Here is a 15695-nt window from a genome sequence, read left to right as displayed (position 1 = left end):
ATACATATATAAATATCACTTGACTTGTCAATTACAGCATTAAAGGACCATAAACATCAAAGTGTATCCAAGCTGAGACCAGTCGTAGCAACTTGAACAAATTTCGCAACCGACTCAGCTAGAATCATCTTAAAGAAAAAAAACCCTTATATTGGCAGAGGAGTTCGGCAACTGAGCAAAAAGTGAGGGTTGTGTAGGGATGTATTTACTATACCAAAGAAGCCAGCTCTTTTAATAAGGAAGGGTAATAATAAAATTATCAAGAATTATAAGAATTTAAGTTTAAATAATAGTAATATTAATCATACAAATAATTTTTTTTTCCAAGACACAATATAAATGATAATAATAAAAAAATACTAGGAATAATGATAATAATAAAATAAGATAATGATAATATGGACAATTATTATAATAATAATAAAGATAATGTATAATAAAAATTAGAATAATAATAATACTTAATTGTCTTCTATATTTCTTTAAATCAATAACTATTTCAAAAAATTCTTTACATTTATTTATCCCTGTTTAAGCAAACTATAATTTTGTCACAGAATATAAAAGGCATAAGATCTCTCCCTATAAAGTATATTTCTTTTTCAACAGCATTCCCAGTCTATTTGTGTGTTTTACAACTTTGTTCACTCACCAGATTTTGTGCCTACCATAAATTCGTAATCTCAACTGCAATCTCAACCGTATGCTATACACATACTCTGTCACATATCACATAGAGATCATAGGAGCACAATAGATCTCAAATGTCAAGGTAACTTATTCATACGAATTACAAGCTTTGTTAACCTCCTATTAGACATGACAGCATCCAACTATCATACAGCTTCCAGGACCAATTAATCCTTTTAGATGAAAAACTTGTCTGTCTTTTAACAAGGCTGCAAACTAGTTTTCAATCAAAGCATTTCGAGCATCGAATTCCAAATTGTTTTAAGCCAAAATAATAAAAATAAATAAACCACATTCAAAACTGAAGTTCATTTTAATTAAAAATTTGTTATGTTGAAATGCAAAACTTTGTAGAAAAACTCAGAAAAAAGGCATAGATAAATGCCAGATCAAATTTAGTGCGTATTTTGTATATGAAAATATTTATATTAAAATATTTTCCGTACAACCGGCGCGCGACGTTTAGTAAACAATTAAATTGTTTTATTGAAAGCAAAATGTGCAAATGCCAAATTCGAATCAAAAGATGGGCTCATGAATGTGAAAAAGCAGGTACAAGAATCGAACCGTACGGCAATTAGTTGGTTTCAAACCTAAGCTGAAGCCCGAATCACCTTTAAATTATGCTTTGCTGAAGATATTTAAACAAGTACTGACAGTGACTGAAGATATGTTAACAAAATCTAAACATAAGACAGAGAAATTTAATTAAGACCTGTCAGGAATCTATCTAGTAGTCATTTTATTATTTCAACAAGGACGTTTTCGGCTTGCTTTACAAGGATATGTAATCTTCAGCCTTTTCGATTTAAATAATTTCTAGAGTAATTCCCGAATGCTGCAACGCACACACACACACCATCAGAGGCTGCAGTTGGGGTTTCCTATTTCCGTTTCGTGGCAAGGAACATTTCGTATTGACTGCCCCTGCCTTGTCCTTGAGCCAGCAGCTGGATTGCATGATGGCAGCCCATTAGGTACAAAGGTATATGCATGCATATATATGTATGTATAATAGTTCTTGGTGGTCGCCGTGCCAGTGTCTACTGCTTCCTGGCGCCGCGCTTATTAAAATATTATTTTGCAGCACAATTAAAATGTGATTAGGAGTCGACTGCATTTCTCTTAAATTAAGTCAATTGGAATTCTTGTAACAAGCTGCTCGTGAATGCCAGACTTCAAGTTAGATTTTTCTTTTTTCAGTCACTGTTGCACTTGACAGTTGCAAAACTTTGTTAGGGGAGAGTTTCCACCTAACGCCCAACTTCAATTCCAGGAAAAGTCGTTTCAGAACGCATTTAGTTTTTTTTCTTTTTTAATTTATTTTCTGTTTGTTGTGGATTTTAGCTAAGTGGCAAGAAGCGTCTGCGCCTGTCGCGGCTGTTGGCCCGCAGATAAGGCGCCGAGTGCCTAAGTGAATATTTTCTTAATTTCTTGCGGTTGCAGCAGTTTTTCCGCGTCGTTTGCTGTGCTTCCACTTGCCAGCTTCACTAAAAACTTTTTCATAAAAATGCGCATTTTTTTATGAGAATGGTATGAGCCAAGGGGGAGCTTAGAGGGGGTTATCACGGGAAGGAGAGACACAAGACGTCAGTTTTGAAATTAAGTTTCATTTATTTTATTTAATTTTTATGCCACACACAATTTATGCTCTCAACTTTCGCTGGGCCAGCAACATTTTGATTAAATTTCCCATAATAGAAAAAAGGAACGAGAAGAGGCGAACTCTACATATTTATATGATATGAAATGTAAGATCATGCAACTCTTAATATAATATCGACTGCAAGAAAATAAATTTAATACTCGGCAGCTCGGCTCACCGTTCGAACCAACTCGGTTTCTATTCACATTAAAAACAATGTTTAGTGAAAAAATAAATATTTTCATTTTGGTTTCGACCTAGGTTACCTTTTTATGAGCATCTAGTTTGGTTTGAGGTCATGTTCAAAATGTCAAAAAAAAAGACAGAAATTCGGGCTTTGAACCAGCGAGAATCAACCTGTTTTTCTAACCTTGATTACAGCATGTTAATCTTAATGCTTTGTGTATTATATTTTGCTAGCAATTATATACAAGAAAGGGTAAAAGCAAGAGCGGAGGGATGGGCTGCAGGGTGCAGCGGGTCTTAACTTACGCCGCACAAATTTTAATGACATTCAAATTAAATTACAATTTTCAAAGTTTGCAGCAAGGCATAAAATGTGATGGAATGAGAGCAGCGGAGTAGTCGGGTCAGGGGGTCATGGGGTAACCCTAACGATACGATGATGATGATGATGATGACAAGGACGCTGGCGCACAGGTAAGCAGGTGTGCGAGGCTTGGGCTGGGATGGCAGTCAGCCATCAGCTTGACTGTGCAAAGGTCAACTGTATAAGGGTTGGGCAACGGGGAACCACCCCCACTACACCCCACAGCGCCCCCTGCCATGGAGCCCGTCTATTTGTTTGTTTTGTTTGCGTTCGCTTTCAGAATTTTTGCGAATTTCGCCTGCTTAAAAGATACACAACAACAGCCAAAAACGAACTCTGAAAGTCAAAGGGTAAACGAGGCAACGAAAACAATTCGGTTAGCGTGTGCCGGGTTGTGGGGTTGGCCTTTGGGGAGGGGAGTGGACTGCCTATATTTGTGTTTTCGTTAAACTGAAACGTTGACGTTGTGCCTGTTTTCCCAGCTGGTGTATATAAGTCCATAGTTTTAATTGATGAGTTGAAGAGGGTTGCCGCGACTGGCGTCACTTTATTGATAAATTGGCTCAGGTAGGAGAGACAGCTGCCAGTTAAATATATACCTGTATATATACATCGATATAGATATATGTATATATACATGAAATTAGCCAAGAAAACTGTACTTGAACTTTAAGTGTTACATTTTAAAGAGATTCCTAAATATAAATGCAACAGAATTTGATTAGCAGAAAGTTGTGAAAAACCTTTCACAGCTTCAACTCTTAAGTGTTTTCTTGTGTAACTAGGTGGGAGGCTTTGCAACCATTTCCCCAGCCCAAGGGCTGATTGTATCGGTGTGATGTCGGTTTTCGAAAATTAACGTCGCTCCGTCTTTGAGTTTGTGCAGTTGACCTTTTGTGTGTGGCAACATCGTGTTGCAGCCATTAGCCAAATGTCTGGCGCCATAAAATAAATACGCGGGCGTGGCACAAATCCAAACGAACAACACGAAACAAATGTTTTGTTCTCGTTTTTGAGCGCCTCATAAAAAGTTTAGATTTGCTGATTCGAGCATTAAATACCCTGCTTTAGTGTTTCCGTGATATTTGAAAGTCAACTCTGCAGAAACGCTCATAGATCAGATCTGCATGTATTTAAGAACATCATTCATTAAACATATTAGTTGAGAATATCAGATGGGGTTACAGCTCTGTATACGCTTTTTAATAAGAAAATGTTTAACTCCCGAGCTAACTTTTTTTGAACAAATTTAGGTTGGATAAATATTAAACAAATAAATATTAGTTAAAGTAAAAACTAAAGTTTAAGAGATATCCAGCTACACAAAGTATAATTTGAAGAATTTGTAATTTAATTAATATGAATTAAATGCGTTAATTAATGGCTGGAAAGTAGTGGCGGTAGCAAGTAGTTTGTTGGTTACAGGTTCGAGTCCAATTCGGGAAGCTGGTACAAGAGGGATCAGAGTATCCCCTAGTCTATTTATAATTATTATTTCGGGTATTATTATTATTATTGTTATAATTTTTATTATTTTTAAAATTATTATTATTATTATTATTAGCGTGATGGCTCGAGGTCCGGGCTTAAATTTATTAAAGCCAGAAATATAAATAAATAAAACTATTTTATTTTAATATATTTCTTTCCGATATACTCCGGTTTTGAATCTTTACGTCAAAGAGCGCAGCGTGAAAAGCAATTGTTGTATTTATTGTTGCTTATATAATAAATAAAACCCCGGGCCTCGAGCAAGCAAACTAAATATTTAATTTTATTATAATTGAAATTTTTACCAATGTTGTTATTATTATCATTTTATTTTATTTAATTCAATGATATTTGTGCCAATTTTCGTCAGCATTTAAGAATCAAACTCTTGTATTAAAATTCTATAAATTAGTCTATTAAATTTATTAATAATACAACATAAAAATATGAAAAATGTTTGCAAAAAGTCTAATAATAATTATACTTTTATCAAATATATTAAATTAGTCTTCAGATAGCATCTACGTTTTTAAGATAATTTCATAATAAGCTTAAAGAAGAACAAAATAAATAAAAAGACTATAAATTCAGCCTGCACATATAATGAAAAATCATGTTAACTAAATAGCGCATTTTTTCAACATCTAACTATAAAGCTAAGTTTAAAGTAAAGCAAATATCTATCTATATAACGTTCTCATCTTAATTGAGAGCCAACTGGTTAACGAGCAGTCTTTCTGCAGCATATGGTTTTATTTTTCAGGATGCGCAATATGCAAACATCAGCCGCAGCAGAGCAGGGGGCACATGCAGTGTGGGTGTGCGGAGAGTTAGCGGGGTGAGTACACTGAGGGAATTTAGTGGCGCTTCGGTTTTATTGCTCTGACACCGCATGTGGCAGCTGTGGACGCGGTCGCAGCTGGGGTGTGGGAGATGTGACCCATCATTAAACAAGTGCCGCGTGGCTACGTCCGGCCACGACTTTAGTGGCACGGCGCCACAGCCGACACCGACACCGACACCGCCAACACCGACACCGCCCCCGCCCTCGCCACCGGCGCCGCTGGCGCTCGTTAACGCTGAGACGCTCAATTTAGTGCGACCTGCGAGTGGTACGAGTGTTCAGCTTTATGTACACCGCTTGCTTTCGGCTCATTTGAGCTGGGAGCTGACCTTGATGATATCACCATCAGCCAGCCCAGCCGACTCGAAGACATATGCGAATCTCAAGCGGTGTGTGTGTATCTGTGCGAGGTCGGGTCTCGGGTTACTCTGGGGTGTCCCGGTGCTGCACTTAAAGCCAGTCTCGAGAAGGCTGCCAGAGAAAATCAATAATCAAATAAATATGAACAAGTCAAATATCAACAGCAGCCACCATTTTTCCTTTTTCCATTTCCATTTTCGTTTTTATTTTCTTTTTCCTTTACGTTTTTCTTACTTTATTAAAAGAGAGCGAGTTTTTCTACCCAACTTAACTGTAAGCCGGGCTAACTGGGCCTGGATCTGCTTCCAGCCCGTACGTGGGCAACACACGACCCCGAAAACGTGCAACAAACTCTTGACTCTCAAGCTAATGACAATTTTTATTTTTTATTTATTTATTTATTATGTAATCCGAGGCATTGGCATCTGAGAGAGAATCCTGCATGTGCAAGTAAAATAAAATAAAGTAAATATCCTACAGTTGATAAACATACCTACAAGTAATTATCTTACAAATTTCTCTTGTAGAGTTTATTAACAAAATTCTTTGCACTTTTTTGAAGCAATTAAATATAATAATAAAGCATACGCCGGGTTGTCTACGCGAATATTGGTTTCATATGAAAAATATCGTCATGAAATGTGAAACGCACAGATTAAAACATCTCAGATCCCGTAAAGTATATATATTCCTAATAAGTATAAACAGCCAAGCCCACACAAAAATACATATATGCATATACATTTTTGGGATATTTCCAGTGTGCCTGAGGTGCACATAGATATGCCAGGCAGTGATTCGGTTAAACGATTAATCGAAACTTAAGCATGAATACAAAAACGAAAATTACAGAATGTGAACTATATATAATGCTGCCAGATGATAAGAATACTTAACAGCTGTCACTATTTTACCATAAATAATAGTATCATCCACATATATATATATATATATATATATATACTACTATTACTAGTCTTTTAGTTTTATCGTTAAAGCTTCCCATGAATTTGTACTTTTGCTGCAGACAGGGTTTAGGAAAATTTCATCCACAAGTTTGGAAAAATCGGCAAAAATGTTTGCATGCAACTTTTTTGTTTACCTCAAATTCATTTTCAAAGATCGTTGTTCAAATTCATTCGAGAGAAATGCATTCCTCCTCGGTATAAAAGGTGATCTAGGCTCTGGTGGTTGAAATTTCGGGCTCAAATTGGGCAGAAAACATCGATTCCAACATTTGATTCATTATTAAACATATTTTCATAAAGATAAATAGTTCAGGTAGATTTAAATTTTCCACCGGCCGGAGATAGGTGAAACAGTTAAATATAAACCAAAATTGCCACTGGTAATGCCTGGAGTAGTATATAGAAACAATCGGGCGCAAAGCACAAGATGTGTCAAAAGATTTTGTGTGCCAAATATGGAAATATGATGTAAATCTGATAAATACTTGAAAGAACATTTATTGTATTGCATTTTTTATATATTTTCTTGCATAGCATTAAGAATACGAATCTGTTGAATTAGCCTGGTATTTAGATAGTTTAGTAGATTATATACAATCAATAATACTCTGAAAGAGACAGCAGACGAAATAAAATTATTCTTAAAGCAACGCTTTATTTTCCAATTTAAGGAAACAATAAAATAATATTAGGTGTACGCCAGGATGACCAATGCGAATAGTAAGTTTTTTGGTTGGCTTTAGCCCCGCCCAGCATGTTGTATATTAAGTGCTCTTCGTTCTTCTTCTTACTGCTCCTCTTCTTTCTTTATTCTCTGATTCTGTAAAATGTCAAATGTGAACGCGGCTTTCACATAAAATGACGCAAGAAATGAAAGCAACTGCCTTCGGGCGGTGCTGCCGCTACTGTTGCTGGCCAAAGGGCAGCCGCACAATGTCAAAGCGTGACCCAGGCTGTGATGTCACAGCGCTCGGTATAACCGAAACCTAAAACAAAAGCCCAATCTGGCAGATTGGCTATGTGCATGGAAGCTGTATCGTCCTATCCAGCTCATGAAATCGAGTCGTGGGCTTGAATGGCGCAGGACAACTAATTAAAATGGAAATATTAGTTACAGCACATCAAGCATACGCCACGTGCCACAGTACTGAATGACGCTCCCTCCCCCCACATCACATGCATAATTATGCACTACCGATATTACGCATCGCTAGTTCTTTGCTGCAACAATCACAGCATCAACTACAGCTAATGATAATGGGGCTGATGGTGATACTGACGATGATGACGATGGTTCAATTAGGTTCATTACAGCGTAAACAGCTTTAATTGGGTTTCCCATGACGATAATCAGCGCGTTAAGGGAGTTATACATTATAGATAGATGGATCGATAGCTGGATAGATGGCTAGATGGATACTGCTCCAGCTGTCTGATTTGTAAGCTCCTAAATATAATTCTTACTGAGAGCTGCACACAGTTGTTGGTTTCGGGTTGTTGTTCGGCCTTAACGGGGGGCGGCACTCAAATGGAAATATAATTGGCATATGCTGCAATTATACATATATTTGATTTGCAACAATAATTACAATTATGCCTCTATTATATACATTTATTCTGCGCCTGTCAATTAGTCCCAATTCATGTAATTGCCCAGGCAACAGAATTGACAGCGAAAAACGAATTGTTTTTCATTTGCACACATTGCGTATGCGTAATTAAAATAAACTTAATTAATTTATATACACAGCCAAATAAATAACAATATGGCCAATGAAAATTAAGTGTCTGCTTAATTTAGCTGACACAGCTGCGCTTTAATCTAACTGCACTGCTTAAAGCCAGACTGCAAAACCAAAATCGCGCGTACGCCGCGAATTCCCACAGACGCAACAGAGCTTTGGCTTACTCCCTTTGACTGGGACATGCGGCATTTGGTGCTTGCTATTATTTTACCCTTGGCTACATTTTTTATACCCAAGCAGACATTTTAATCCCAGCGCAACCCAACACATACACACACATGTATATGTGCAAGTGATTATCTGTATGTAGAAACCGCCCAGCACAACAGTAATGCGCATTTGAATAGATCTAGCATAGTTTTAATTGGGTATTAGTTGAAATCCTGAAGCAGATTTTATAAAAAATGGAATTACTAAACTGCGCGAACATATTTAATTTAATATTTTTCTTCGGGATATTGCGAAACATATACATATATGAAAAAATATTGTTGCACATAAATCGAGATACCTAAGCTTGAACCCTTTCGTCTCCAAAAGGGTGGAAATTTATTATTATTTAAATTATTATTATTATTATTGTAGCTCATATTTATCATTATTATTATTATCATTATTATTATTATTATTATTATTTTTATTGTTATTGTTATTACAATTCCTTAAGGAAACAGAATGAGTCGAACTTTGTTCAAGTACTTTTTTCCCCAACTGATTTGAGCGGCCCGTCTAATGCTTCCACCACAAGAAGCGTATTTTCAAAACGGGCGAAAATAAAGTAATTAAAATAAAATTTTGTGGACCAATTTATTAAAGGGCATATTAAAACATCGCGAAGGAAAGCAAAGATAAAATGTTGCACAGACCATTTTTTTATTTGCTAGTTTAACTTTATTATTAAACATAAATCTGAAAATGATGTTGCCTAAGCCAGTCAAGTATTAGAACTTTAAGAAAACTAGATTTAGACTTTAAGAAAACTGATTTATACACAAAAAAGTTGCAAGAAATTGATTTCCCTAAGACATTCGAGTCTCCAAAACAAATAAAACTGTGTCCCATGGCGGGATTAGAGAAATGGAGAAATGCAACTGAGCTTCAATAGGGAAAAGCATAAAATCTAATGAGCCTGCAGTAGATAGACAACAAATCGTATTATTATCGCCGGGCAATGGCCGCAAGGAGAACAGAACTGGGAAACAATAAAAGTAGTCAGCGAAGGGACATATAAAAAAAAGAAGAAGAAGAGGAGAATCATAAAACTAATGTTAAACAACAGACATAGTTTCTGTCCCTTTCTTTATTCATCTCCCTGTCTCTCTGTTAGTCTCCCTCAGTCTCTCACTCTGCCTTGTGTTTGTTTCCCTTTGTTATTGTTGGGCTGTCGCCGCCTGCCGTCATTGTTGTCCTTAAGACAATGATGGCAACGCCATTCCAATGCCCCCCAAGGACATGCAATAAAATTGCGTTTTAATGCTACGTCAACTGTGGCAGGATCTGCTATTTTCTTTTTTGTGATGTCCCTTCTGAGGTTATTGCAGAGAAGCTTAAGTAACTTTTGTTGCTTTCAATATGATAACCGAGTTCTTGGAGCAAAGCATCCGATACCTTATTAATTTTTCGCGAAGTCCTTGCTGAGATTATTACAGAGAAGCTTAAAAAACTTTTGTTGATGTCGATATGATAAACGGGGTTTTTGAAGAAAAAGGATCTAAGGTCATTGCAGACAATATCAATGAACTAGTTGTCGTCAAGGAACTAGTTAACAATGATAACTGGGTTCTGAGGAGATATTCCATTTTAAATTGTTGTGTTGCCTTTTTCGGAGGTTCTTTTGCTGTTGTCAATATGATACCAATCTCTTGGCGAAAAGAATCTGTTAACTTATCCATTTGCGAAGGCCTTGCTGAGATTATTTCAGATAATCTCAAGGACCTAGTTATCATGGATTCTTAGAGCATTTTATATTTCAAAGGATCTGTTATCTCATTAATTTCTTTCGATTTCCTACCTGACATTATTGCGAGGCATTAGTTGTTGCCAATAACTTTCCTTTGAGACTATTGCAGATAATCTCATGGAACTCTAGTTGCTGTCGATGATTGACTATTGTTAATTGGGTTCTTAGGGTTTATTACATTTCTCGAAGAACTCCTGTAGCTTGTGATAATTGACCATAATAATAAGCGGGGATGGGATATTAAATTTTCACTCTCATATAAATACTCTACACATACCCTACAGAGCTGGGTATAGTCTAAAACAGTGTGAGATTAAATAATGTTACTTGTTTTATTTATTTGTTATTCTTTTTTTTTTTGTTGGGCCTGTTCGTTTGTCCTTCCGATTGTTTAATGACATTTCATTTGCATATTTTTATGACAAATGTGAATTTTATGTGTTGCTCGATTTCAGAACACGCCAGCCAAAGGAACAAATCCACCAGCACACCTACACACGCACACACAAACACACACACATACATAAGTCCTAGCCGCAAAGGGGACGCGTGGCAAAGAAAAAAATATGTATATATGTATATAAATTATATTCGAGCCAACGAAACCCCGTGGAGTGAAGCAAGTGCAAATAATTCTCCGAACAACAAAAGGAAAATGTGTAAGGCGCACATGGAAAAGGAAAAGCTGGCAAACAAACATAAAAGTGCAAAACAATTCTCAAGTGTTTCACGCCTTAAGCCTTGTGCCTTTGTGCGCTTTTTACTTTTCCATTGGCATTGAATCAAAAAATATGCGCAAATAAATAGAGGAGCCGTCTCCGAGAGGCAGTCGCTTTGTAGATTTTGGAATCCCTGAAAACGCACCCAAGTAGCCAACAGCTCCCACGCTTCAGTTCTCCATTGTAAGTTGATATATATTGTGAAAATTTATTCAATTAAGTTTTTGAACTCGCTGGGAGCGACATGCAATTCGGATAGTTCAGTCCGAATGCATTTGGGGTGACAAGAGGAATATGATATATGCCATATATGTATATATCTAGCTGCCGGGGCAAATCTCCGCTTAATTTGTGCACTTTAAATGACAAAATCATTCGTCTGTATCCGCACGCATTTCTATACGCGGAGTCTCCATTGGTTGGGGCTGGGAGGCTGTGAGGCTGGGTTGAGGTCTGCTTCTGTGTGGATGTGCAGCAACAAATGGTCATTGTGCGCACAAATGAACTGCTGCATTGTGGCCCGGGAATTTGTGGTCACGGAGTTCTCTGACACGATGAGCTGATGCCAAGCGGAAGTCGATTGCAGTCCAATTCTAGAAGTGAATGACAATGATCAAGCGTGAATAGTTCGCTAAACTGGCTACACCAAGAGGAAATCATCACAACTTAAACTCGAGCGATTTTATTTGAAATTGAACAACAAAAAAGCACTTGTTTGTCCTATAAAACAAGAACAGCTTCTGCTCACATCTATTTTGGCATCTTTTATTGTGATAATATATGATATCATGAAAACAAAACAAGACAAAGCATCTGTCGGAATAGTTGGCATTGAAATGTGAATATGGAAGATATTTTATTAAAAGAATATATTTCAGATGCATTTATTTTGGTCTATTATAAATCGTTGTCAACAAGCAAAGAAAATGCATTTTTCGTTTCGCTTTTAACTACTTTTGTCATTTTCCGAGAGCAGACTGCAAAATAGGGCACTTTAAAAGAAATACATCCAATAAAATGCAAAGAGCACAACCTAATGTGCCTTTTACAGTCAGACGAATATGATTATAGTGACTTATCTATTGATGATGACAGATCAAGAATATATATATATTTTATGACGTCAAGAAAGTCCCCTTATATGCGTTGCTCATTTCATGATAATTATAATATCCTCAAATAATATAAATTAATATACTCTATTAAATAAGAAGAAATAGTCTTTGCTTTTTATTCATATTAAACACATTCGCCTCTCGCTGGCATTGCACACATACCATATTTATTGTAGGGCTTAACTTGGACATTTTCATTTGTTGCGTGTTAGTTTTGTTATATTTTTGATATAAAAATATAAAATTTTTGAATTTTGTGCAGCCTTTTAAAAACATGCTTCCAATGCGAATGAAATCAAATTAATCTTTTTTTATTATTTATTTTATGTGAATTCTAGTTTGTTGAAAAAACTCTGTGCACATATATTTTTCTGCAAAAAATCAAAGGCAAATAAAATCATTTCGCACAAAGCACAAAATTGTTTATAAACCAGGCATTTTGCAATTATATTTGGCTCACATTTGAATGTACAACAATTTTTTAAGAATTTATATGAGTGCTCTATTTGGAAGTGCCCGATACCCTAAAACTTATTCTATCGACAACAAATGCAGCTCGAACTATGCGCTCATAGCTAATAAAATTAAAGATTTTTTATCTGTTTATAATGTTCTAGAGGCTAAAAAAAAAACAGGATTTTAATATCGATTCTTATCGAATGCTTGGAAAAGGGAAAAATTATCGACTATCAGACTTAATAAACTCGTGCTGCGCGGATGACCTTCGTTTAAGCCTCTTAATCTTATAGGTTCTAAGATCGACGCGTTTATACATACGAACGGACGGACAGACGGACAGACAAATATGGCTATGCTGATCGAGAATATATATACTTAATGGGGTCGGAGATGATTCTTTCTGCCTGTAACATACATTTGCACAATCATATGATACCCTTTTTAGCCATTTTCAGGGTATAAATAAAAACAGATCAAAGTATTTTAAAATGTTTGTTTAATTTCTGTGCTCAGATTAAACATGAACAAAATAAATACGCAAAATAAATAACAAGCAAAAACTGAAATCCATTTGTGAAAATTCCACAAAATAGCAGATTTTTGTTTAAATTGTGTTTTTCTCTTTGGGTGTACACAATATAAATTCATATAAATCTCAATCTAAAGTGCAGTTCCGCACATATCGTGAAATCCCACAAAAAAGTAGATGGACCACATAACGAGCATTGAGTTTGGACAGATGTTTGCAACTGTGTGGCATTTTTATAGAATATAAATAGGCCCCATGATTGCAGCGTAGAATCAAATAAAATGGAACTCAGATGGAATGGAACCGAATTCCACACGCAATCGCAATCAGCGAGATCATCATCACGATGATGATATGCTATAATATGATGTGCTCTGGCTAGTTATAGTTTTAGTTATAGCTATAGTTGTTGTTGTTGTTGTTGTTGCTTTAAGTGTGATAAATCGACAGTTGAATTAAGCGAAATTTGTGTGCGAGCGTTTTTGTCCTACTGCACGAAACAAACAACAACAACAAAAAGGTAAAGAACTAGCAACAAAAAATGAAGTAAACAAATTTTAAAAGTTTTTTACAATGATAAAAAGGTAAGCAGCGCAGAAGAAGAAGAAAGAAATGTACTTCATCCGAAATAAAAATGTGTCTTTTCATCAGAATTTCAAATGTTGTTCGCTGTCAAGTTATGTCTGTGTGTGTGTGTGTGTGTATGTGTGTATGTGTGTGTGTGTGTTTTTGGGTACAGGTGTGCGCGAGAGCCGCCCGAGCGGAAGTTATGGAGCCTACGTGCCAAAAAATAAAAAAAATCATGCATATACATAAAAGTGCCTGTGTGTGTGTGTGTCTATACAAAATTTCACTTTCGCTGTTTTGGATGGTTTTTCTTGCCTTTCCGCTTTCTTTTTTTTCCTTTTTTTTGACAGGCAGCACAAGCGGGCAGACATTGAGGCAGCCATCGCGGCAGCCAGTCGATAAACCACCAATACCTGCAGAGTCCTGTGTGTGTGTGTCTGTGAGTGTGTGTGTGTGAGAGTGTGTGTGCCTTACATATACAGCAATGTGTATATAAACAGGCAAATTATGAATTTGTAGGACACTTTCGCCTGGTCCCACAGCCAGGCTTTGATTGTGTGCGTGTGCTGCAAATTGCTAAGGACTTTACGGATCAGGGAACTCATCAAAAATCGTTAAATGCAAAAATCGGCATCATAATAATATGAGTCTTTCAACAACATCCACCTTACCCCTCAACCGGTCCCGACCATCGCTTCCCTCCTTGCCCCACACTTGTTAGGCAGCGGCAACAGCAGCTTTAAGTCGATAACAGCCGTTCATGCAAGGATTTACTTACCTTAAGCTTTCGTGCCTTCAGATCTGAAGGTTTTCTCTCTCGCTCTCTCTCTCTCTGCCGTTCTACATGTCACTTCTGAAGTCTTTTTTTTTAATTCTTGATTTAGTTAAGATTTAAATTTGATGCGTTTTTATTGCTGCGAAAATTTGATAATTCTTTTACTATGACACTGTTATTTTGGCAATAATTTGGTACTACCAAAACTGGGAAATTCACACAAATACACAATCTTATAGTCTTTACGTGTGTATGCTAATGTGTGTGTGTGTGTGTGTGTGTGGAAATACACGTATGCTGAAATTTACTTATGCATTGTTTTAATTATTATTATGATTCTTATTATTATTATTTTATCTTTTTGCGCACTCAAATCTGCCGTCGATTCGCCGCTGGAATGCAGTTGCTCGCAGAGCTTCTGTTCATTTCACGACGATGTCTCTAGCTAAACTAAAGTGAAAAACCATCGCAATGCGTACTTTAAACTGTGCTACAAAACATACGGACTACGACTACGACCTGCGCTCGGCTTTTGGCTCTTGCCTCTGATTTTGCTCTCCGCTCAGCTACTCTCTCACGCGGCTGTTCCCGCTACAGCAGCGAGCCCTGCACAGTGTGTCAAAATTGTTCCATTTTTGCTCAAAATTTGTATTGTTGATATATATGCATGGCGTTTTATATGCGAATTTAAATAAGTTAGAATTGATTCAAAACGACGAGTTTTTTCTTTAAATTTTCTAATATATAAATAATATTATATATTATTATAAAATAAATATAAAATAAATAAATTAAATATATATTTAATTTTGAAGCTTTGAAAAATTATAAAGCCAAAGTAAATAGAATATAAGCAATAAATATATTAAAATCATTGTGTTTGGTTGGTAGATGACTTTGTTTATTAATATTTAATTATTGATTTCATGTTTTTTAATGCATGAACGAAAATGTTTTGCATAGTATGTATATGATTTATTTTATATACTTAGTATGTCTATTATGTATGCAGATTATCCATATTAGATATTCCTCTAACATAGTTACATAAACTAGACTATCATATATTTAAAATAATATTCCACATACATTATCTTTTGCAAGCCTTAAGAAACATAATTGCAATTTACCAATGGAACCACAGTGCACAGTGCCTCTGGCTGACTGGCCATAATCATCGTTTACGCTTATTAGGAGAGTCGGTGCCGTTACTTTGCTCGTAACTGTTATACGGCAAGTCGTTGCGCTGTTTCCGTCTCCATCGCAACGCCTTTCTGT

At 36.1% G+C, this 15695-nt stretch overlaps 1 protein-coding gene across 2 annotated transcripts in view; it reads right to left on the bottom strand.

The window, feature by feature from the left end:
- LOC115761253 (acetylcholinesterase) overlaps positions 1-14454 on the bottom strand; it is a 47434-nt gene extending 32980 nt beyond the window's left edge. For both annotated transcript variants that reach the window (XM_030702966.1, XM_030702965.1), the window contains exon 1: positions 14421-14454. The gene's annotated coding sequence lies outside the window, so the exon portion shown is untranslated. The remainder of the gene's footprint in view (positions 1-14420) is intronic.
- Between the last annotated feature and the right edge of the window lie 1241 nt (positions 14455-15695).

This window comes from Drosophila novamexicana, unplaced genomic scaffold (genome assembly GCF_003285875.2).
Source record: "Drosophila novamexicana strain 15010-1031.04,08,12 unplaced genomic scaffold, DnovRS2.1 tig00000485-arrow-pilon, whole genome shotgun sequence".
NCBI classification, from domain to species: Eukaryota; Metazoa; Arthropoda; class Insecta; order Diptera; family Drosophilidae; genus Drosophila; species Drosophila novamexicana.
This window is presented reverse-complemented; position numbering and strand designations above follow the sequence as displayed.